Source organism: Sminthopsis crassicaudata, chromosome 5, assembly GCF_048593235.1.
Source record: "Sminthopsis crassicaudata isolate SCR6 chromosome 5, ASM4859323v1, whole genome shotgun sequence".
Taxonomy (NCBI): Eukaryota; Metazoa; Chordata; class Mammalia; order Dasyuromorphia; family Dasyuridae; genus Sminthopsis; species Sminthopsis crassicaudata.
In genome coordinates, this window is record NC_133621.1 from 295,117,796 (window position 1) to 295,141,509 (window position 23,714).

The 23,714-nt window shown below is 38.4% G+C and overlaps 1 protein-coding gene across 4 annotated transcripts in view; it reads right to left on the reverse strand.

The window, feature by feature from the left end:
* The window catches only part of LARGE1 (LARGE xylosyl- and glucuronyltransferase 1), a 577,873-nt gene that overhangs the window by 229,903 nt on the left and 324,256 nt on the right, over positions 1–23,714 (reverse strand). The gene's annotated exons all lie outside the window — the stretch shown is intronic.

A 23,714-nucleotide genomic window follows, 5' to 3' on the forward strand; every position in this document is an offset into this window, starting at 1 on the left:
AGATGGAAATAAAAAGAAGGAAACACAATTTCTTCTCCCAAGGAATTTAAATTCTATTGGCGAGAAAGGGAGACAAAAAGTACATATATAAATATGTACAATGCATCTACAAAGAGTAGATAAATATGTACTCATATGTTCTACACACAACTGCATGTATTATGTATATATGTATATGCATAAATGTACATATATACACACAATATATGTGTGTATTACAGAAAAGGAGGAATGGAGAAAAAAGGAGAAAGAAGAAAAAGGAGGAGCAGGAAGAGGAGGACAAGAAGAAGAAAAAAGGGGGAGGAGGAAATGGAGGAGTGCAAGAAGAAGAAGATAAAGAAGAGAGGAAGAAGGAGAAACACAAGAAGAAGAGTAAGAAAGAAGAGGAGGAAAAGGAAGAGGAAGAAGAGAAAGAAGGGGAAATGGAAGAAGAGGAGGAATAGTAGCAAGAGGAGAATATACACGTAGAGATACTACATGCATACATACTTAGCACATATCATATACACTCCCCCCCACCACGCACAATTTCAAAAGAATGCTGAAAAACAAACATTCACAGAATGAATTAAGAGTTTGCACAACACCTTAGGCTGTGATTTGATCTTCATAACAGTTGGGCACTGATGGGAATTACTCTTCACATTTTGCAAATGAGAAAATAGTGAATGAGAGATGTGAAGTGACTTTTCCGTTTACCCCATTCTTGGGCATCAAAAGTTGTTATTCAAACCCAAATCTTCCCTGGTGCCGACTTCATGGTCTTTATATGCTGCTATCAGCATATGGAGTGTCACTCTTTTTCATATTTCCATGATCTTCTTATCTCTTTCCCCATGTCTTTTCCTTCTCATCAAAAGATTTATTAAGAACTATTCTGCCTGCTTCATTCAACAAAATTCAATACAATTCCACAGCCTTCTTAATTGTTTAAAAGGAAGTAGGATTCAGAATCAGAAAATGGGGTTTCCAACACTGACTTACTTGAGACCCCAGGGAGAGCATCTCTACCTCTCTGGGTCTCATTTTCCTCATCTATAAAATAAAGGGGAAGGAGAATGAGCTACATGATCTCTAAGGTTGTTATTTATTCTGAATACAATTGTCCATAAGTCTATGGATAGATATTTGGGGTGCTGCTCATTTCAGTAGAGGGCAGCAGGAAGCCAACAGAAGAAGTCCAGGACTCTTACTAGAATCCTTAAAAAAGGGGGGGCTGGATAGAAACACTTGAAGGATCTTGGTTCAACTTATTATCTCCCCTCAAAGCCAAGCAGGAAAATGAATAGAGTTGGCACTTAATAATTTTTTCTCAAAATGAATGGAAGGCTAGTGTAAGAAAGAAATCACAGAATGATAGATTGAGAGCCAGAATGGACTTTAAAAGGGAAAAATCCAGTTCCCTCATTTTATGAAGCAGGAAATGGGAGTTCTTAGAAATTAAAGGGCTTGACCATTTATAGATGCCTGACTTTTTGAAACTGATAATCTAGATGGGGGATGTTGGTTAAACACAAATTATTAAAATATTAAATTTGAGTAAGAACATCTGAGTAATAAAGTATTCTGTAAATCACTTTGTACTGTGTATTTATTGATTTGTGTACATGTTAACTCTTCCCTCCTTCTTCCAATGGAGGATAAGCTCCCTGAAGGCAGGGCCAGGATGTGTCCAGAGCAAGACTTGAACCCACTTCCTTGCCATACTCTGACAATACTTCTCTTTAAAAGAGGACCTTTTTATACAATTCTTGTTCCTGAAAGCACTGGACTCTGGAAACTCAACTCAGATCTTTTCTATGCAGAAAATCTGCCCCAAATTGGCATTCAGTAGGAAGGCTATAAGTTAAGACTCTCTTATTCCACCAGATTTTTGTTTAACTTATTTATCAATTTTTGTTGCTGTCAGAGAAGAGGAGCTTAATGAAATCTGAACACAGAATATTCCATTAAACCCTCTAATCAGGAGGTCCAAATGATTTAGATTTATTTTAACACATACACAAAGTACTTTGCTAAATAGAAAGAAATGTGGATAAATGAAAATAAATTCATTTCAACATGAGCTGAAGCACAAACATACTCCCCAATGTATCTCCCAATCAGTTAAGTCAGATTGTTAAGTAAAAGTGAAAGAAGTGGTGGAGAGTTTGTTTACAGAGACGGAAAGACAAGAAACTTATGGCAAAGTAGGCTCTTTTGGGTGAAGAGATGTGGAAAGAATAGCAAAATCTCAGAGGTCCAAGGAACACATAAGGCCAGCTGGTCTCACCTTTGCCTCAAAAGGAACCCCCTTCTCGAAAGGGTCCTGTATGTGCCAAAATGTTTGTGGCAGCCCTTTTCATAGTGGCTAGAAGCTGGAAGATGAATGGATGTCCATCAATTGGAGAATGGCTGGGTAAACTATGGTATATGAATGTTATGGAATATTATTGTTCTATAAGAAATGACCAACAGGAGAAATATAGAGAGGCTTGGAGAGACTTACATCAACTGATGCTGAGTGAAACGAGCAGAACCAGAAGATCATTATACACTTCAACAATGATACTGTACGAGGATGTATGCTGATGGAAGTGGATTTCTTCAACATAGAGAAGAGCTAATCCAATTCCAATTGATTAATGATGGAAAGAACCAGCTACATCCAGAAAAGGAACAATGGGAAATGAATGTAAACTGTTATTTTTACCTTCTGAATCCAATTCTTCCTGTGCAACAAAAAATTCGGTTCTACACACATATATTGTATCTAAATTATACTGTAATATATTTAACATATATAAGACTGCTTGCCATCTGGGGGAGGGGTTTGGGGGAGGAAGGGAAAAAATCTGAATAGAAGTAAGTGCAAGGGATAATGTTGTAAAAAATTACCCATGCATATGTACTGTCAAAAAACGTTATAATTATAAAATAAAATAAAAATAAAAAAAAAAAAAAAAAAAAAAAAAAGGAACCCCCTTCTCAACGTCCTGGATAAGTGGCCAAGCAGCCTTTGCTTTAAATCCACCAGTGAACTCACTACCAACCCAATCTAGCAACCATTCATTACGCACATATTATGTTTCTGGCACCAGGTTAGGCGATAAGAAAATAATAAAGAGTCTGCCCTTAAACAGCTTATATTCTACACATATAAATTCCTAAGAAAGAGTAGAATACTGACAATTAAGTATATCAGAAAAGACTTCCTGCAAGAGATTTTATACACACACACACACACATGTGCATATATGTATATTATATACACATATGTATTTATGAGAAGTTATAAAGATAGGAATTCTAAGAGTCAGAAGTGAGGGGAACAAGTGTTTATTATGTACCAGGAACTTTTCAGTGATCGACTCACAACAACCCTGGGAGGTAGGTGCTATTATTATACCCATTTTACAGATGAAAAATAACTGAAGCAGAAAAGAGATTAAGTGACTTGGCAGGTTCACACAGCTAGGAAGTGTCTGAGGCTAGATTGGAACTCAAGATGACTCTTGTAGGTCACCCTTGTTCTTGAAGAGGACCATGACATCAGGGAGGTGATGCCGTGACACGCAAGTGACTTGGACTGAAGGGAGGGAGAACTGTGCAAGGTCACTTGCCTGACTTTCTCTTCCAGAGCTATCTGGAATCAGGGGCCAGATATAGACCCGAACAACTAGAGATGGCCCTCGTAGTCCCATCAATTGAGGAATGGATGAGCAGCTTATGGTATCTGAATGTGATAGAATACTCTTATATTAGAAGATATAATCAAGGAGATATTTTCAGAAAAACCTAGGAAGACTCGTATGAACTGATACAATGTGAAGTGAGCAAAATGAAAACGATTTACACAATAACATCACACTTTTACAAAATGATATGGGAAATGGGCCAAGCAAGGAACATCGGTGGTCCCTTATGATCTGATAGGTCCTTCAGTCTTGGTTTCCTCATCTGTATAATAAGACTAGTTATAGTATAACTGAGATCCCTTTAGTATTGATTTATACCACAGAATAAACTCGACCTAGCTCGGTTGTGAGTTAGGGAGAACTTATTCTCCATAACTCCATGAAGTTTGCTGGAATTGCAGGTGGCGAGATGGAAGGGCACCGTGGCTCACTATGTTGCTGTTTCAAAGCCTGGCAAGGTAGCAGTTGGGGAAATGGCAATAGTGCTCAGCCATGCTGCCCTGCTCTCACTTCACCATGGGATGTGGTTTATGCTTTTTTCTGCATTATTTTAGGGCTAACAGTCCAGATAGAAATGCACTACTTGGCCCGACTCAGCATATGCATTTCACTGGGTGGGAGGAAGCTTATATTCATGCAGCACAGGGAGGGAAAGTTCTTCTTTGTCGCGTAGGGCAACCCTAATTCAGTCCTAGAAGGCTTCTCTCCTGGGATGGGGTTCCCCAACTTTTGTGGTAAAGATGTTTTAACTGAAGCCATGTATTGTGGATGGGAGGGAAGGGAAAGGGGAATGAGAAGAAGATAGGAGAGAGAAGGAAACAAGGAGAGGAGAGGAGAAAAAGAGGTGAATGAGAGCTGAGAAAAGGGGGAGAAGGGAAAGGAAGACTAGTTTTTTCCTAAGGGAGAGAGGGTGATGAAGATTAGTGACCATCATGAGACTCATTTAGAGATGGACACAATCTTAAATATCATCACAGAGGCCATCGATTCCCACCCTCTTCATCTTACAGATTGATTACAGGATCATAGATTTAAAGCTGGGAAGGACCTCAGCAGTCATTAGTCCAACCCCCTTCATTTTACAGACTGATTTGAAGATCATCAATCTAGAGCTTGGAATTCAGCCCAAACTCGCCATTTTACAGACAAGCAAATAGAAGCCCAGGAAGGTTGTGCACCTTGCTGAAGATTTCAATGGAAGAAATTTATCTTGGAGGCCATGAAAATCCTTATTTGGATCCAGTCATCTGATCCCAGAGGCAGTTAGATGACTCAGTGGATAGGATGCTGGGCCTGCAGTCAGGAATACCAGAGTTCAAATTTGACCTCACTTACGTCTTAGCTGTCTGATCTTGGGCAGGGGTCACTTCATGCTATTTCCCTCAGTTTCCTCATCTGAAAATGAGCTGAAGAAGAAAATGGCAGACCTCTCCATTATCTTTACCAAGAAAGTTCCCATGAAAAGTCCGACATGACTGAGTGACTGAACAAACTCTGATTCCATTTTTTCTCCCTTGTCCCAATACCTTTGTTCCAACACTTTCATTTTATTTGCCAAGAGCCTCTCTGAGCTTCAGTTCTGACTCTCTGAACCTCTCTTTTCCCACTCTTCCCCAGCAGCATTCACATCCTGGATGATAACTCTGCCTTAAGACCCCTCCTGTAGATATTTTATGTTCCAAGGCATCTCATTTCTGATCTGTCTAAGATTGTATGAATGAATCCTCTGTTCTTCATTAATATTTCAGAAAAGGTATGTGTAATTGAAATAATTTTTTTAAAACTACAATTCTTTTAAGAAATAAATTATTATCCCCATTGATGACTATTAAGGAGAGCGAATAAAAAAAGGCAGTCATGGGTAATCTTAGGATGACATCATAAACCACACATGCTGATGCAAGACCAAGGCAGGTAGAGAACCAAAATTACATTGATCTAGAAAAGTCTTCTTTCCTTAACTACTAGCACTGTACAGGGATATATTGTCTGCTCTAAAGAGAGTGGGAACGTGGTAGAACTGGCTGATCATTGCTCTCAACTCTGGGCCCTCACAAGCAACTTTGAAGCCTATCTAAGCATGAAATAATTTTTCTGTCTTGGTTTGAGGTGATTGATGCTTAGGCTAAAAGGGGACACATCTGAGCTGGGTGGATGTAACCCAAAGGCATTGGGAGATCAGAATATGGGTTCAGCATGGTTCAAAAATTTGGTCCTGTTCCTCTGAATACCGGAGAATAGCTTTGACAAGCCTATTGTATGCTCACATAAAACTCTGGTTCATGCTTGGTGACTGCTGGGGAGAGAACATTGAATTTGGGAGTCAAGAATTCAAATCCTGTCTCAGCTACTTGATACTAAGGTTCAAAGCACATGATTTCATTTCTCTCAAATTCAGTTTACTCATCTATAAAAGAAGAAGGTTGTACTTTATTGCCTACTAAGAGGTCCTTTCTAATCCTAAACTTCTGATATTCTGATCTAATTAAGTAGTTTACCCTGTTTGCCTCAGTTTCCTCATCTGTAAAATGAGTTAGAGAAGGAAATAGCAAACCACTCCAAGGATCTTTGCCAATAAAATCTCAAATGGGATGATGAAGGTTTGGACCCAATTGAAACAACTGGTGAAGGACCTGAATTTATGATCTTATGTCTTTGTAAATTAAATGGGATACTGTCATCTGTTAAGAATTGGAGCTGAAGCTAGGTTGGAGAGAAATGGATGCTTGGGAAGAATAGAAATATCTATTATCGCTGGGGTCAAATGCTAGCTAAAGAAATTCCCAATTTGAATGAGAATCTGGGGGAAATGACTTTTTGAGTTACACTGAGGTCCTACAGCATAAATCCAAGGTTTTGACAAAACTACTAAATGCAAATGAGACACATCTATTTTGAATAATTACTTATGCCAGGTGCTGAAGATATAAAATTTAGATAAGAGAGTACCCTTACTCTCAAGGCATTAACAATTTAGCAGAGGATTAAAAAATATTGACCAAGCTAAGATTTTTTCCTCTTCTCTCCTTCCTTTAGGTAAAGTTCCCAAAGGGGATCTACCAATTACATCTAACTTAAGAGCTTTCTTTAAGGGGAAACTACTGGGCTGGCTGGATATTATGTCTCAGTCATTACCTGGTGTTCTGGGTTTAGGGGACTCTATTCTTTAGCTAGAAAAAGACCATGCTCCATCCCAGAGAATGATGCTGTTTTTGAAACAGAGATATGGAGAAGAATTGGAATTCCCTGCACTTGTACAGGGCAAAAGAAAAAAAAGGGGGGGGAGGAGGAGGGATTGAATGGAAATTCCAGCCTCCAGCTGGAGGCCTTCAGAAGGCAGAATACAACTCTAGTTAGAAATAATCCAATCCATCTTCTCCCACAATCCCCATTCAGAATTTCCCTCTATAAAATAGATGGTGTGGAGCCATCCAGCTTCTGTGTGAACACATCTAGTGACAGGGAACTCACTCCGTTACCAGGGAGCCATTTCATCATTGGACTTGACTGGATTAGCAATGTCTTCCTGGGGGCAACTAGGTGGCACAGTGGATAGAGCACCAGCCTTGAATTCAGGAGGACCTGAGTTCAAATCTAATCTCAGACACTAGCTGTGTGACCCTGGGCAAGTCACTTAACTCCAGCCTCAAAATAACTCCAGCCTCAAAAAAATAAAAAATAGAAAGAAATGTCTTCCTTATTTTAATGCTAAATCTGCTTCCCTGATATGCTCAACAATCAGCTTTGCTACAAGATAAATTGAAGGCCTTCTTCCATGTAAATACCTCACACTCTATTCTATCACCTTTTACCAAGAGCTGAATAGATGTGGTCATTTAGAGACTCTGACTTCCTGCATATATGAGTATCCACACAAGGAATTCCTAGAGGCAGCAGATCATGAAAGAAAAAGAGTAATAATAAACTTGGAGGCAAGAGTTATTAGTTACTCATCGTGTGACATGGAACAGTCACTTTAACTCTCCCAATCTAGAGTTACTTCATGTTTTTGAGTCTCAGGGAATTCTTCAAGGCCGTACATTTGAGAAGGGTTCCAATCTGCCCCACAAGAATCACAACCCCTTACTTACGGACATATAGGGATGCCCTGTTGAATTCTTCTTCTCTACTTCCCTTTCTCCTATAAAATGAATTTGAAAATTGTCACAGAAACTGAGTGAGTCTAGTTTAATATTCCAATGGGTAGAAACAATTTTAAAAATCCTGTTCTTCCTTGCTAAATAATCGTGAAGCCTGGTTTTCCATGTATATTTTTTTGGGGGAAAGAATAACCTCTCTGAACACTATGATAAATGTCCCAATGTAAGATGGTGTTACAGTGAATCACGCTATACAGGACACACACAGAAATGAGATTAGGACTTTGAATATTTTCAAAGATTAGATTCTGAATTTACTCCAATTCTTGACTTGATGGAATCAAAAGAAGTCAGAGGTCATCTTGCCTAATCCTTTCATTTTAAATATGAGGAAACTGAAGGCCAATGAGATGGAATGGTGGTTGTCAAAGGGTGGGTTGGAACCCAACTCTTCTTCCCCCAGTGCCAGCCCTCTCCCATAAAGGTACCTACCATAAAGATTTACAAAGTGCCCACTCTGAGCAGAACATGATGACTGGCATTAGGAATATTACCCCTTCCCCCCAAAAAGATCATTATTTCAAGCAATGTACATCTCCTGGGGGATGGCAACATGGGTGCAAGAGGATAAATATATTATTTATAATAAACAATGCAAAGTAATTTTAAAAAAGAGAAAATATTAATATCTGGAATGGAAATAAGAAATAGCCTCATATAGACAGTGTATTTGAACTAAATCAAATGAGGGAGTGAAAGAGGTAGCCATGAGCAGTGAGTGTGTACTATGAACTCTGTCTATGCAAGGGCATGGAGGGAGAAATGAAGCCAGCCATTTAATTAGAATATTAGCTAGTGTAGGATCCATAAGTAGTTCTCTTCCAAATATGTTGCATTTATCACTCAAAACAGATTTCTTACTCATGCCAAGTTTTTTTTTTTCCTATAGATTACAATTCACTTCGACACTTTATTTGCCTAAAAGAAAATGTCCTAGTTCTGGAAGGCTTGAGAATCATTTCCCTTTCATTTTGTAGCTGAGTAGTCTCCTTGGCAACCAAAATACTCAGAACATTAGTGGGAAAGAGGAGAACAGGTAGCCAGGGGAGAGACAGAATTATTGAAGAAGGCCAGGGAGGAGATATATAAAATATTAATAATACTTATAATTTTAGAACTCTTTACATCTCTTTTTTTTCCTTAAAGACCTTACTTGGAGATCACCAACCCTGTCTTCTTTGACTTGAACCACCAAGTGAAAATCAAAGTATCCCAAATTCAGAGTTAAAAGACACCTTAAGGAATTGTAGACTTATAAATGGAAAGTGACTTGGAGGCCATTTAGTTCAATCTGTCTCCCTTTTTCCATATTAGATGAAAAAATAATGAAATCAGAAGTGAAGGGACTGGCTTAAAGTCATACAAGTAGGTCTTGGCGTCAAGCATGGCGCTGGGCATATATATAAGTGTTGGTTGTTTGAGGATGTCATTTCCTTCTGTTTCATTTAAGTTCTTTTCGAGTGACTAAAGTTATTTTATCTGTCTCCCTAGAATTTATACTAATGACTTGTCTAAATCTGTGGTTTTATCCAGGTATGGAATCTCCATCTACCAATATAGAAAGAAAACTGTTCTGTAATTTATAATCTTGGGAAATTACCTTGGGGCAGGAAAGAGTTAAATGACTTGGCGGGATCACAGAGATTGTATTTGTCAGAAGCAAGAGCCAAAATGCCAGATCTTTAGATCACAGAATCACGGAGCTGGAGCTAGCATGGGCCTTTGAGGTTACCTAGTTCAAAGCTCTTATATTACAGAGGAGACTCAGACAGATTAAGATATTTGTCTAGGGTCATACGGGCAACTGGAGCTAGAAGCAGGATTGAACCTAGGCCCTGCCAAGCTCCAAGTTCCATTCTTCGTACATTGGCTGCCTCTCTGGAAACAACCATTTTGATGTCTGTGTACAGAGAAAGGAGGAAGAAAAATGTGTTTGCTGCAGGCAAGGACTCCTTCCGTTTTTCAGCAGTTTATGACTTCATGGAAACAATAAGGACCTCTAGTCCCTTGGCTTATTAAAGTGGATCACCCAAGCTCAATAAAAGCAGTGTTATCTCATCTACGGTGAAATGTTAAAGCCACAAGGAATGAACGAACAAGACCTGTTTTACATTTAATTTCCTTATGGATTAAAACCCATCCACATGGATGCCTTCCTTATACATGAACTGTGGAGTTGGATATCCAAAGCTAATCTTTAAGGGGGAAGTGATCACCAATTATCCTCAGTGGATGTTTATTTCAAACACACAGCCCATATAAATCAAATGAGCCTGCTTCAAATTTCCAGTCATTTGGGGACCCATTTACAAAACATCTTATGGACAGAAAGTCCAAATTATGGCTGAGACTCTGTTCATATTCTTATGGTATTAAAGGAGGCTTACTAGGGCTCAGAGCCAAGAATTCTATGCCCAAATCCTGAGTTTGTCTACCACCACCCAGTTGTGTGACTTTGGATAAGTCCCTTTTTGAGAGAACCAGTTTCCCTATCTCTCACATGAAGGTGAGATGACACCTTTCAGCTCTAACATTCTCTGAGACTAACGTGATTTTCTACTGCCCACCAGTTTCTATCAATCCACTTCCATTATTCTGTTTCACTAAAAGAAATATAGACATATGCACCTTGTCAGAATTGAATAGAGGAAGGTAGACCATTTCAGAATGGCCAAAGATGTATCAACTAATTAACGACCATTTATTGAGTTCCTTATAATAATAACAGCTAGCATTCATATGGTACATTAAGGTTTGTAAAATGCTTTATAAATTTTATCTCTTTTTATCCTTACAACAACTCTTTGGAAGTAATTACTATTTTAATTCTTACTTTACAGATAAAAAGAAATAAAAAAAAAAAAAACTAAGGCTAAATAATGTTAAATGGTAGCATAGGTAGGAAGTTCCTAAGGCAGGATGTCTTTCTGATTCTAGATCCAATGCTCTATCTATTCAACTATCTGACTATTTTCTTTTATTTTCCAGAAACTGTTTTAGACTCTGGCATCTAGAAAAACAATGAATTATTTTTCGAAAAGACATATTCCAATGAGGAAGAGAGCAACTATACAAATAAAAATGTGCAGAATAAAAATTAAATCAATAAATATTGAAGTGTTGAAAATTTAAGATAGTTGAGGAGAAGGCACAAACTATAGTGGGAATTATGAAAGGCTTCATGAAGAAGAAACTAGTTGGCCCATGTCCTGAAGGAAGACAGGGATTCTATGAGGAGGGAAAATTTCAGGCCTGGGGGACAGCTGGGTAGAATTTTACAGATGGAAAATGGAAATGGAATTCTACATGTGAAGAACAGAGGTCACTTTGTCAGGCTCATAAATTGCATGAAAGGGAATAATGTATAAAAACACTGCTTAAGGTAGATGCAAATCAGTTTGAGATGGTCTTTAAAGGCTTGGCCAAGGATTTTATGGTTGATTTTAGAGGCATTTGGGAGCTGTAGGAGTAAAGTGATGTGGTCTGATTTGAAATGAAGGAAAAAAATAGAAAAAAATATTTGGTGGATGTTTGATGGGTAGATTGGAGAAGGGAGTGACTCAATTCTTATGTGGAAAAACAGAGAGTTAGCTAAAAATTTAAGGTTAGGAAGGGTAGAAAATTTGATTGGAAAATATGTTGAATATACTGGATTTAAGATGTTTCAATGCATCCAATGTGAGCTGGTTTTTAAGATGGTTAGTCATCAGAGAACATAGGGCTGGATAAGTAGATATAAACAATTGAATCTGTGTTACTAATGAGATCATCCAGAGAAATAGTATAGATTAACTGAGAGAGTCTTGGGGAAAGGGAAGAACGCTTATGTATCCATAATGGGCATAATCTGGATGAAGATCCAGCAAAGGAGGATGGCTCAGATAGATAGTAGGAAAACCAGGAGAAAGGGGCGTTCTAGAAACCAAGAGAGTATATCAAGGAGAAGAGGTTGATCAACAAGATCAACAGTGACCAGAGAAATTAAGAAGGATGGAAAAGAAACTAAATCGTAGTCAGAGAAATAACAGCCACCACACATACTGGATGAGAAGCTCTGGCTTCTTTACCTCAGTATATTTGTTTATAAAATGAGTATAGTACTATCACCTACCTTCCAATAATTACTAATATTTACTTAAATTTTGAAAATCGCTTTACCTTATCTCATTAAAATGATCTAATATATGAAAAGTTCTTTGCAAACCATAAAACTTTATAGCTAGCTTTTATTACTATTTTTATTATTATTAACAACTTGTCCAGAATCACATTGCATTGGATTACAAGTTCCTAGAGGGTAGGGACCATTTTACTTGCATTTGTATTATCAACATTTAATATAATGCCTTGCTTATAAGTAAGGTAAGATAAGAACATGATAAACATTTGAAAAATGCATTTATTCATTCAATAGTCAAAAGCAGTATTTGAACTTCCCAAGTGAGGGAAAGTGGGAGCCAAAGGAAACACTTATGTATAAAATGTTAATAATTACAAGTATTTAAGAGGGGGAGAATACTAGAGAGCAAGAAGAGAAATAGGATGTTGCAGAAGAGAAAGAAGAAAGATGTTCCTCAGTCTTCACAATGGGATAAGTGATGTGATGCTATCTGTCTAGGGAAGGGAGCTCAAGGGGCCCACAACATTCCCTAATGATACTGGACTATCTTAAAATATAATTTGGAAATATTTAATAAAAAAGAATGGAAAGCATGGATAATGTTTTTTCTAAGCCAATGTGCTCATTGAGATCCTTATGTATGGTTTAGTGACTCTCATTTTTATGCAAGTTTGATGCTATTGATTTGGGGGATGTAAGATCACCCTGGGCTGGAGTAATCAGTGAAGGCTTTATGGAGATCATGGTAGTGATGGTGGGTGGAAAGAGTGGAAAATCAGAAGTCAGGGAAGGGATAGAGGGAGGATTTGCATGTTAATGGAAGAGCTGGAAAGAGGTGGGTGGGATGTAGAGATGGAGAGCTGGCCAGTTCTTTCAGGAGGCATATGTGAGAAGGGTAAATTTATATGCACATGTGTATACGTATGTATATGTAATATGTGTATATGTCTGTGCGTACTACATCTTGTGCAAATACTACATCTTGTAAGAGCCGCCTAACCGGATTGGTGCTTCCCGAGAAAGCTTGTATTTAACACCAGCCGCAGGCTACAAGAGCAGAGAGTAATATGCTGCCAGTAAATCAGAGGGAAATATTATGTGCTTTTTTTTTCATGACCATCACTTTACTCTACAGAGTCATAAAACAACCTGAAATTACACCCAGACGATGAAGTAGAGAGGTGAGCAAAAATCCAAATCCGGTTATTAGCATTTATAGGGCTGAGCTATTGTCGTTCCTTTCCTGTAATTTAATCGAAAAGCAGCCTCAATTTGTCACACTCGAATGTCTTTTAAAATTCACCTGGATGATTGGCCGAGTCCCCACGCCATCCGTTAGACCCCAATTCTGCATATCCTCACCGTCACCTTTGCTCCTTCTCTCCCAGGAAGCCTTCCAAATGGCCCGGAGAGAGGACCAAATTATTAACCCCCAATTTTGTTTTCCATTAATGGGATGCTTTTAATTTCCATGGCACTCTCCATTATTTTGGCAGGAAAGTGTCCAGCTGTGACACATTCTCTTCCCCAAAGGACCAGGAGCACACACACTCATTGGGGGCAGCAGAACACTCAGAACACTCAGTACATACATGCATGCCCTTATGATCAGTCAAAAGGGGTTAAGGGGGATAAGGCAGAGAAACGTTTAATTAATTTTTGGTTTGTCGACAAATAGCCACATTAATGATATGTTAGGGTCAACTCTCTCAGTAGAGGGAAGAACCCAAAGTGGAGACCTCTCTTATTACCACTCGTAAATTGTCCCAGGGAACAGTCATGCTGACCCTTTCCACTGTTACAAAGCCTTTTCTCGGGGCTTGTAATAAATCCTCCAAACAATATCAAAAGGTCTGATTTCAATTTCAAATCCTCTAACTTTCACCTTGAAGCTAACAGTTCCAGGGACAATCCAGCCTATCCTGGTGTCTTGGTTTTCTCATCTTATTCCATTCCTTGTGTCAAATTTGTCCTCTACCCCTCACAAAAAAGAAAGAAAAGAAAAGAAAAAGTCCTTACTATTTAGATGAATTGTTGTCAAGGAAACCCAGTGCAAAGGATAGCTGTCAAACTTGCCTCGACTTAGAATTTACCACATATGGGAACATGGTAGGGGGAATAGGCTAAGCCACCCTAAACACCTTAGCCCATATTGAACTTTACCAAAAAATCCTATTAATTAAAGATTACTCTTTGGAGATTTTACTCACTGCTCAGTGATTACTAATGAGCTTAAAACTACCATACCCACCTGCCACCGCCTTTCCCACCATGCATTTCCCATCAATTCTGACTGTTATAATAAGGCGTGACTTTTTGCACACGCACACACACACACACACACACACACACACACACACACACACATACACACACATACCAAATATCCGCTGAGGCCTCCGAGATGCCAAGGCAATTCTAAATCTCTGGGAACCACAAAGAAAGACTGGATTTTAACTTAGGAAAATCATTGGCTCTGAGAGATGAACATAGAAAGCAGGACTTCTAAAACATAGCAATTCTTAAAAAAAAACCAAACAAACAAACAAACAAAAAAAACCCCAACAACAACAACAACAACAACAACAACAAAACAAGCCATGAAAATCACTGAGCTAAATTTTTATTCAATTAGATTTTCCATTCTCTATTTCTGTAATAAACTAAAGTAGACATAAAAGTTGCCTCTAGGATTGAGGCCGTATTCTCTGATTATAATTCCACATGGTAAAGTACAGTAGGGCCACCGGCCAAATATATCCCTGAGAATCCTCAGTGGAAACAGCATTGGATTCGGAAGATGAGACTCTGAATTAAAATCTCTTTAATTACTGTTTGCTTTTTGACAAACCATTTCTGCTTCAGTCTTCTCCTCTGTAAAATGTCTCTTGAACAGGTAATCTCTACGATTTATTCATCACTACCACCACCATCATCATCATCACTACTCTAAATATTCCCTAATTTCCAATTTTAAAAAAAAAGACTGAGGGATACACAAGAGGATATACAAAAGATATATAGAGAAATATAAGACACGAAGAGTCTCAAGGTTTTGTTATTTACTTAATATGTAACCTTGAATAAAGCACATGACCTGAGTATTAATTTATTTATGTCTAAAATGGAGATGGTAGTTCCTCCCTGTCTATCCCACATGAACAGAGAAAAACAATTCTTGCAATGGTAAGGAAACACCAAAGCACGAGATATCCTGGTCTTCTTATTGTTAGGTTGTTTCAGTCATATCCAACTTCCTATGACTCCAATTGGGGTTTTCTGAGGTTCATACTGGAGTGGTTTACCATTTCCTTCTCCAGCTCATTTAACTGATGAGGAAACTGAGGCAAACAGGTAACTAATAAGCTAATAAGTGTCTGAGACCAAATTTGAACTCAGTAATATGAGTCTGATTTTAGGTTTCCATGCTCTATGCATCTGTCAGTCTTCTAGTAGAAAGTAAACCTTATTAAAGGAAAGAGCTGTCTTTGTCTCCAGTGCTTCCTATAGTATTAACATATATACTGATTTATATTTCTTGCATTTATATTTTTTATTATTATTATAGCTTTTTATTTACCCGATTTATACTTTACTTATACTTTACTAACATTATATTATTTACCAGATATATTTTATTTACTAGATATATGCATGAGTTACAGCACTGACAATTACCAAGCCTTTTGTTCAAAATTTTCCCCTCCTTCCCCCCACCCCTTCACCCAGATGGCAGGTTGACCAATACATGTTACATATGTTAAAGTATAAATTAAATTCAATATATGTATACATCGTTATTTTGCTGTACAGAAAGAATCGGACTTTGAAATAGTCTGTGAAGGAAATAAAAAATTGCATTTATATTTTTTTTAACTGGATCTATAATTCCTTAGGTGCAATGAACTCTGCAGTTAGGTAACTCTCTCCCTAAATGGAGGTGAGCACTTATCTAATTACAATCTTTGAGACTTGCCTGATGTACTATCAGGTTAAGTAATAGCCACTATTTATCAAAGGAAAGGCTTGAACTCAGTTCTTTCTATCTTAGAGCCTGGTTACCTATCCACCATTTGCTCAGAGAATAATAGATGTTTCAAATATCTCCTTAACTGACCTGAATTTTCTGTGGTGGAAAATGGATATGAATCATACTGTATACACTTGTCTATTCATTCTGTTTATTATATTGGTCTCCATTTGTGAGTTCCCAATGATGACGGGTGCTCAGAGAAAGGAATGGTGTGCTTAATTGCCCTGTAAAGTAGACAGATTGCTGATTGGCATCAGAGGATTTGGATTTAAATCTCTACAGTTTTATTCATCACTTGTATGCCTTTGGGACACTAATAATTTCTCTAAGCCTCAGTTTTCGACATCTATAAAACGGTGGGGCAGAGGTTTGGAATTCCATTTCAGCTCTAAATCTCTGACCAAAAGATGACTGTGGGAGTGAAAGGGGATGGGAACAAATGTTTATATAGTAACTATTACATGTTATCCCTTCTTACAAATATTAACTTATTCCATCCTCATAAATGTCTTGGGAGATAGGTGGTGTTATTATCCCTAATTTTCAGGGGAGGAAACTGAGGCAAACAGGAAAAAGTGACTTGCCCAATGTCACAAAGCTTTCAGTGTCTGTTTCTGGATTTGAATTCAGGACTTCCAAGCAACTTTATTGCATCCTGTGAGACAGACTATCTAATCAATAATAACCCTACATCAAAAATAAGACAGACTAAGAAGGGGCAATTTTCACCCAGTTATAAAGCCCAGTATGGATAGGATGCTGTCTATTGTTGACTATTTTTCTTGTCAAACAAAGTAGCTAGCCTGCAGCAAACAGAATCCAAACCTTCCTGGAAGACCCAGATTCAGTCTTGCTTGAGTGGGTAAATCCAACTAAGAAATCCCAAGATGGGCAAGCTTCTCTCCTAAAGTAAGCCAGTGATTAAATGAAAGCGTAATTAATGGGCATTTTGTAAAGTTATGCTGATCTTTCAGAGTAAAGAAAATCGTCATTTGAGGATCACCAACTTAAATTAAAATCAAACCAGTGTGAACAAATCCCTGCATGTTAATGACAAAGGAAAACATTCCCCTTTTATTTGGCACTAAATGAGGAAAGAAGAATTCCGAGTCATGTTCTTAAAATACCAGAGCGGATTTCTTCAGGGATATTAACCCTTATGGTAAAACAACATGTCACAGAGTTTGAGACTCAGAAAAGAGTTTTGGAATTCGATTCATGCCGGGTAAGAACACTAGGGCAAATCCAGTAAGATGAAATTTAATAGTCTCACATACAAATTCAAAGATTCAGCTTTCTGCATACAAGCAAGGGAACCAGTTTGTCTTAAAAAAATTATCTGGAACTTTTAACAATTGCTGGGTTAATATGAGTCTATGCATCTTAACAATTAAGGTTGTCTAAGAGTCGAATGGGCCAGCTGGGTAATGCAGGGAAAAGAGTGCTGAACTTGGAATCAGGAAGAATCTGGCTTCAGAGACTTACTAGCTGGGCAACTTATTTTATCCTGTTTGCCTCAGTTTCCTTATCTGTAAAATGAACTGAAGAAGGAAATGGTAAACCATTCTAGTATGTCTACCAAGAAAACCTCAAATGGGGTCCCAAAGAGTTGAATGTGATTGAAAAATAACTAAAGAAAAATGGAACAGGCTAATTTAATGAAGTGGGGAAGTTTCCCATCCCTGGTAATATTTGAACAGACGATCGATGCCCATTTCTCAGGGATGGCGCAGAAGGAATGATTGCTTAGGTGTGGATTCAACCAAACACACAGTGAGATCCCTGAGAGCTCTCAGTGTCCAAGCTTCTCCTCACAGCAGAAATGAAGTAGATTTTTACTTGTGGGTTGTAAATCACTGTCGTCCTTCTGGTATTGTATCTCCTAATAATCCTGGCTCCAGGATAAGCTTAAGGCAGACCTGATGAGTCACAGAACTGAAACTCAGTCTTTCAGCTTTGATGGAACCCTGGATTTCTCATATAGAATCCCTGAACTCCTGTCCCTTGCTAACTACATAATCTTTGGAAAAGTTACTCGACCAGGCTGAGTCACATTTACAAGATGTGGCTAATAATAATGGGCACGTCAGAGAAGAAAATGAGGTCTTCTGTGTGAAAGCACTGGGGACGCCATCCAGGGCTCTTCAAACGTAAGCACTTCAATTAAATGAAAGCATTATTGGGAAAAATCTAAGCTGATTTATCAAGGTTCAAAATGGGGTTTTACTAGATTTTCAAGGTCTGCATTCATTTTAGGACTTTGCATTAGAAACACGCAAATGTAATAACTACCTTTCATTAACCTTGACAATAGTAAATGCCAACCAGCTTTTCAAGGCACTCAGGGATCTATCATTCAAGGCAACAGAGCTTGAGAACTTTCTGCATCTCTTCTGAATCAGCCCTGAGCATCAGCCAGGCCTTCTGTAACTCAGATTTCTGTATGAGAAGAGAACAACCTTGTGCTTCTGGGTAGCTCATGGCAGGCCAGGTTCCTGAAACTCCTCAAGGTGAATCTATTTTTACCATTGAAGAGGAAACTAGGTAAGATAAGATGGGCAAATATCACTGGATTTCCTTCTTTTCTCCCCTTGCCACATCCTTACACAAATAACAACCACACACATCAACATCACAACAGATACTGAAGGGAAACTGATGCAGAGAAAATGGGCACATATCACTGGATTTCCTTCTTTTCTCCCCTTGCCACATCCTTGCACAAGTAACAATCACACCCATCAATATCACAACACACACATACACAGAAATGACAGTAAAGGAAATGAAGGAAGGAACATTGGAGCAAGAGCTTATAAAAGGTTGCATTTATGGCTTAATTATTAGACGCAAAAAAGTACAATAAGTAACATGAAAAGAGAAGTATTGCTCAGTCTGATACCAATGCATCAGAAAGAATAATGAAAAGAAACACAAGTGAGAAGTAGAAATAATCTTCCCAAATGCAGAAATCCATTAGAGTTTAGAAATATCTCACCCTCCGGGGAATTTGGAGAAAAAAACAACCCACTATTTGAGAAATTTAACACCTGACTGGAAAATATGCTTTTGCCTTTCAGGTACAGCTAATAACAAAAGTGGCCCCTCCTTTCTTAGTCTTCTAGACAGAGTGGTCCAAGCAGGGATTCTATACTGGCTAAGTGCTCAGCAGAAAGGAATCTTGGTGATTAAATGGCCACGATGCACATCTAGAAAACCCTCAAAATCCACCTTAAAAATGGAGTTGAATTGGCGAAGGGAGGGGAATATGAGATGCAGCATTCTGGGGTAGGGAAATGCTTGGGCATAAAACATTTCTGGGGAAAACCCAGCTGCTAATTCATATCTAGGTCCACAGGTAATTAAGTCCAAAATGATTTCATGGAGGTTTGAGGAGATGGGAGCTCTAAAAAGACAGACATTGTATTGGAAGTAGTCCTTTAGTTGATCCTTGAAGGGTACTAGGAGTCTCAAGTAGAAGTGAGGAGGAAAAGTATTCCAGACATGGAGTGTGGTGCAAACAAAAGCAATGAGGTGGGAGATGGCTTGTGTTTAAAGGAACCAGTGAAAAACTGGAATATAGACTAAATGAAAGAGAGTGATATAGAATGAACCTAGAAATCTGGGCTTGGGTTGGATTGGAAAGGGATTTCAATGCTGAATATGGGGTTTGTGGTAGGAACCCTAGGTCTATAGTGTTCACCAATCCCTACTCTTATCTCCCTTCCAAACCTATTGACCCAAGCAAGACCCTCTAGGGATAGGATATGTAATTTAAATACTTACATTATAATTATATAATTTGTATAATTACGACAGCCACACCCAGGGAGACCTGATGCTAGAGCACCGTCACCTCTGCAGTAGTACTTTTTGGGGTCACCAGGCCTAGCCCAAACTAACACCGACATCTGCAGAAGACTATGACTATGTCCCTGAAAGGATTGGAACTCATTCTTTCTGACTATGAATTCAGTATTCTTTCTACTAAATCCCATTGATGCTTGCAACTTCTATCAATCCCTGTTCTACTGGCTGGGCTCAAGCAGATGGTATCTCTCTTATATCATATCCCTTCAAATATTTGAGAAGAACCATTAATACAATTAATACACAACCAAATCACATCAGCTTGGAGGCCATTACCCAGATGGCCCTCAATAAAACACTTTTTTTCTCACTGTCCATATGATATTGTTGAGGGCGGTAGCCCCTTGGTATTCCTTGTTTGAGCTCCAACTTCTTTTGGGACTTGGATCTTTGATACAAGATCTGGTCAAACTAGTTTGGGCTATCTGAGCTGGCTGGGGTTTTACAGCCCCCATTCTAATCTGCTCAGATAGACCAAATGGCATCAGGAAATTCCTTCTTGGGAAGAGACTTCTGTCCCCAAAAGATAACAAAAGAATCCTTATCTTATTTACATCACTCTCAGGAACCTCCTTACATCACTGCATCTGAATGATTGTGCTCTTGTATAAAAGAGAGAACGGGAATCTTCTCTTTGCAAAATTGGCCTTGTACCATGCAGCCATTTTGCCCACCGGCTCTCCGGTGTTTCCATTCTAATCAATAAAGACTTTGTTTCCATACAGCATTAAGTAGCAAATTCCTTTGCTGCCGAACCCGCCATTGGTTACTTTGGGGAAGGAAGGGGAGAGAGAAAAGGAACTGACCCATCTCGGTTTAGACCTCAGTTTACTCCTCATCATTTACTCCTCATCAATATCATGCTATCTAGAATTGGACACAAAACTCTAAACATAAAATGATCAGAGTTACCTGCCTAGGACAATGCTGGAGACATTGGAGATGCTTAGTAAACACATATTGACTTTTGTTCACTGACTCATTGTTAGGATTACTAGGTGAGAACTCAGGTTGTCTGGACAGTGACAAGATGAGAATTCAGGTTGTCTGGACAATTACAAGGTGAGAACTCAGGTTGACTTGATAGTTCTCTGGCTCAGATTCTAAGAGGAGCAAGCTCATTGGTTGGAGTACTTCTTCCCAGAAGCCCTTGCATTATCCCACACCCATTCTCTGGGAGGATAAAAGAGGCAACATTGGGCCTGGTCAAGCAGTCTGGACTAGGGAAAGACAAGAGCTGGAGGAGATTCAGAGCCAGGATTCAGGAAGAAGAAGAGGCTGGCTGGAGGCTCCAGAAGCCTCCCAAGAAACCTGCTCATAGAGGAAAAGATTATACAGAAAAGAAACCTCCTCCCAAAGAAGGATTGCAACTGAGAGACGATCAGAACTTTACAACTCATTATGGAACTTAATGTCAAATAGAACTCTCCAATATTATTTTAGTGAAGTCGAAATAAAAATCCAAGTACAGGAATTAGGAATTATGCCTATTTGATTTCATTTTGTGTTGGGTCTCTGCCTCCTCTTCCAAAACCATCCTTTTTTTTTTTTTTTTTGAGGGGGGGGGAGGTGGGATTAGGCAACTAAGATTAAGTGATTTGTCCAGAATAACCCAGCTAGTAAGAGTTAAGTGTCTGAATTTGAATTCAGGTCCTCCTGACTGCAGAACCTGTGCTTAATCTACAGGTATCTTGATTTTTGTCAGCACCTATTTATGGTGTTCTTAGCAGATATTAGAATGATTTGTCATTGCCATTTTCAGCTCATTTTGGACACAAAGAGGCAGACAGGGTTAAGTGACTTGTCCAGAATCACACAGCTAGGAAATGTCTGAGGCCAGATTTGAATTATTCCCGACTCTAGACCTAGAATTCTTTCCCACTGCACCACATTGACCAATATTTTCCCCTTTCAAAATAATTACTTAATCTAATCCAATAAGTCAGCACTATAGTCCTTATAGTTTTGTGTTGTTTTTACATGGCCTTCTCTGTGTACCCTATTATATATCTGAAAAATAGGATGACCAGGAACTACTAAGTGATGTTTTTCAAAGTAATCATCATTAAATGAGCTTAGCAGTCAGCATTCCTAGGCTGAATATATCACAAATCCATGATATGTAAATGTTAAGGAGAAATCCCAATTACATAATTTTAAAAATGCATTTCACCCCCCAGTCAATGCTCTAGCTATATTCACAGAATGAATTATTAAAGCTATAATCTTTTTTAGTTAAGCCTTTCCCTAATTAGTAGCAAGAGCTTTGTTTTTCAATCTGTTCCACTTTTGTATTTCTTCATCATACATATGCCCCAAGGCTACTAGAAGGGATAGACTTCTCAACTCGGGAAGCTGCCAGGATGGTAGCTGCAGGATAAGTGTGCCAAATCATGATTGGTATGGGGGCTATTCAGTCTTTCTGGGCCTCAGTTTTCCTTACCTGTAAAATGGCTGCATCTTAATATCAGCCTTTTCCTAGGAGAAGAAAAAGATAATAAGATGTCTAGAATGCTATTACAAGAACTCAAGGATGTCAGAATTGTAAGAGTTCTCTGGGACTAGGAGTTTTGTGTTCAGGGATAAAGATTATGCAAATAAAGGGCTTTTCCTGGAACAAAATAAACTCTATTTTTGCTAGATTTTGTCTTTAAAGAGATGGGGGGGGGGAGCAGCTAGATGGTGCGATGGATAGAACACTGGCCCTGAAGTCAAGAGAATCTGACTTCAGATTCTGCTTCAGACATTTAATACTTCCTATTTGTGTGACTGAGCAAGGCACTTAATACCAATTGTGCAAACATGTGTACACACATGAAACAGAGAGACACACAAAGGGAGAGACACAGAAGCAGAGAGGGAGAGAGAGAGAGAAATAGAACAAGAAAAGAAGAGAAGCACAAAGAAGAAAGAAGAAAAAAGAAAGAAGAAGAAGGAAGAAGAAGAAGAGAGATTGTCTTCAAGGAGCTTAAGATTTAATGGGGGATTCAATAAATACAAAAATAGAAATCCACATTTGGAGGAGGAAATAGTAAATGTGAGCAATTAAATAATTAATTATTGATTGATTGATAAATGTTAATTACAAAAGTAATAAATTAATGTAGAAGAGATGCTTGGCCAAATTTGAATTAAATTATATGGGCTATGAAGTCCCTTCCCATTCAGAAAATCTACATTTTTATGTTTGATTTTTCTATCTGCTGGCCAGACTAGCTTTTCATTTCATTTTATTTTTTTAATTTTCAGCTTAGAAATCAGATATCTGTTAATTAGAGCTAATCATATCCGTTTTTCTACTGTGCATCTCACTCCTGGGATGATGGGAATAAGGATTTTTTTTTCCTGGCAACTGCACCTCTTAATTTAGAAAAAGTTGAAACCTATCCATTAATAGATACCAAATACCCAGAGAAAGAATTTGGCTTGACCTTATTAAAAAATAATCACAAAGCAATATTTCTTGAAACCTAGGTTCTCTAACACTGGGATCATGTTGCTAAATCAAGCTTTGAGATCATTATAACATGATTTCATTAACTTCAATGGATATTTTTCCAATCATTACACATACAGATTCATACAGAAAAGGAGGAAGAAGAGGACTAGGAGAAGGAGGAGGAGAAGAACAAGAAGAACAGGAACAGGAGCAAGAGTAGGAAGAGGAAGGAGAAGGAGGAGAAGGAGAAGGCAGGACAAGGAAGATGAGGAGGAAGAGAAGAAGGAGGAGGGAGAAGCAGAGATGAGGAACAGGAAGAGGGGGAAAATGAGGGAGGAGGAAGAAAAGGAGGAGGAGAAGAAAAAGAACAAGAAGAAAAAGAACAGGAAAGGGAAGAAGGAGAAGAAGAGGAAGA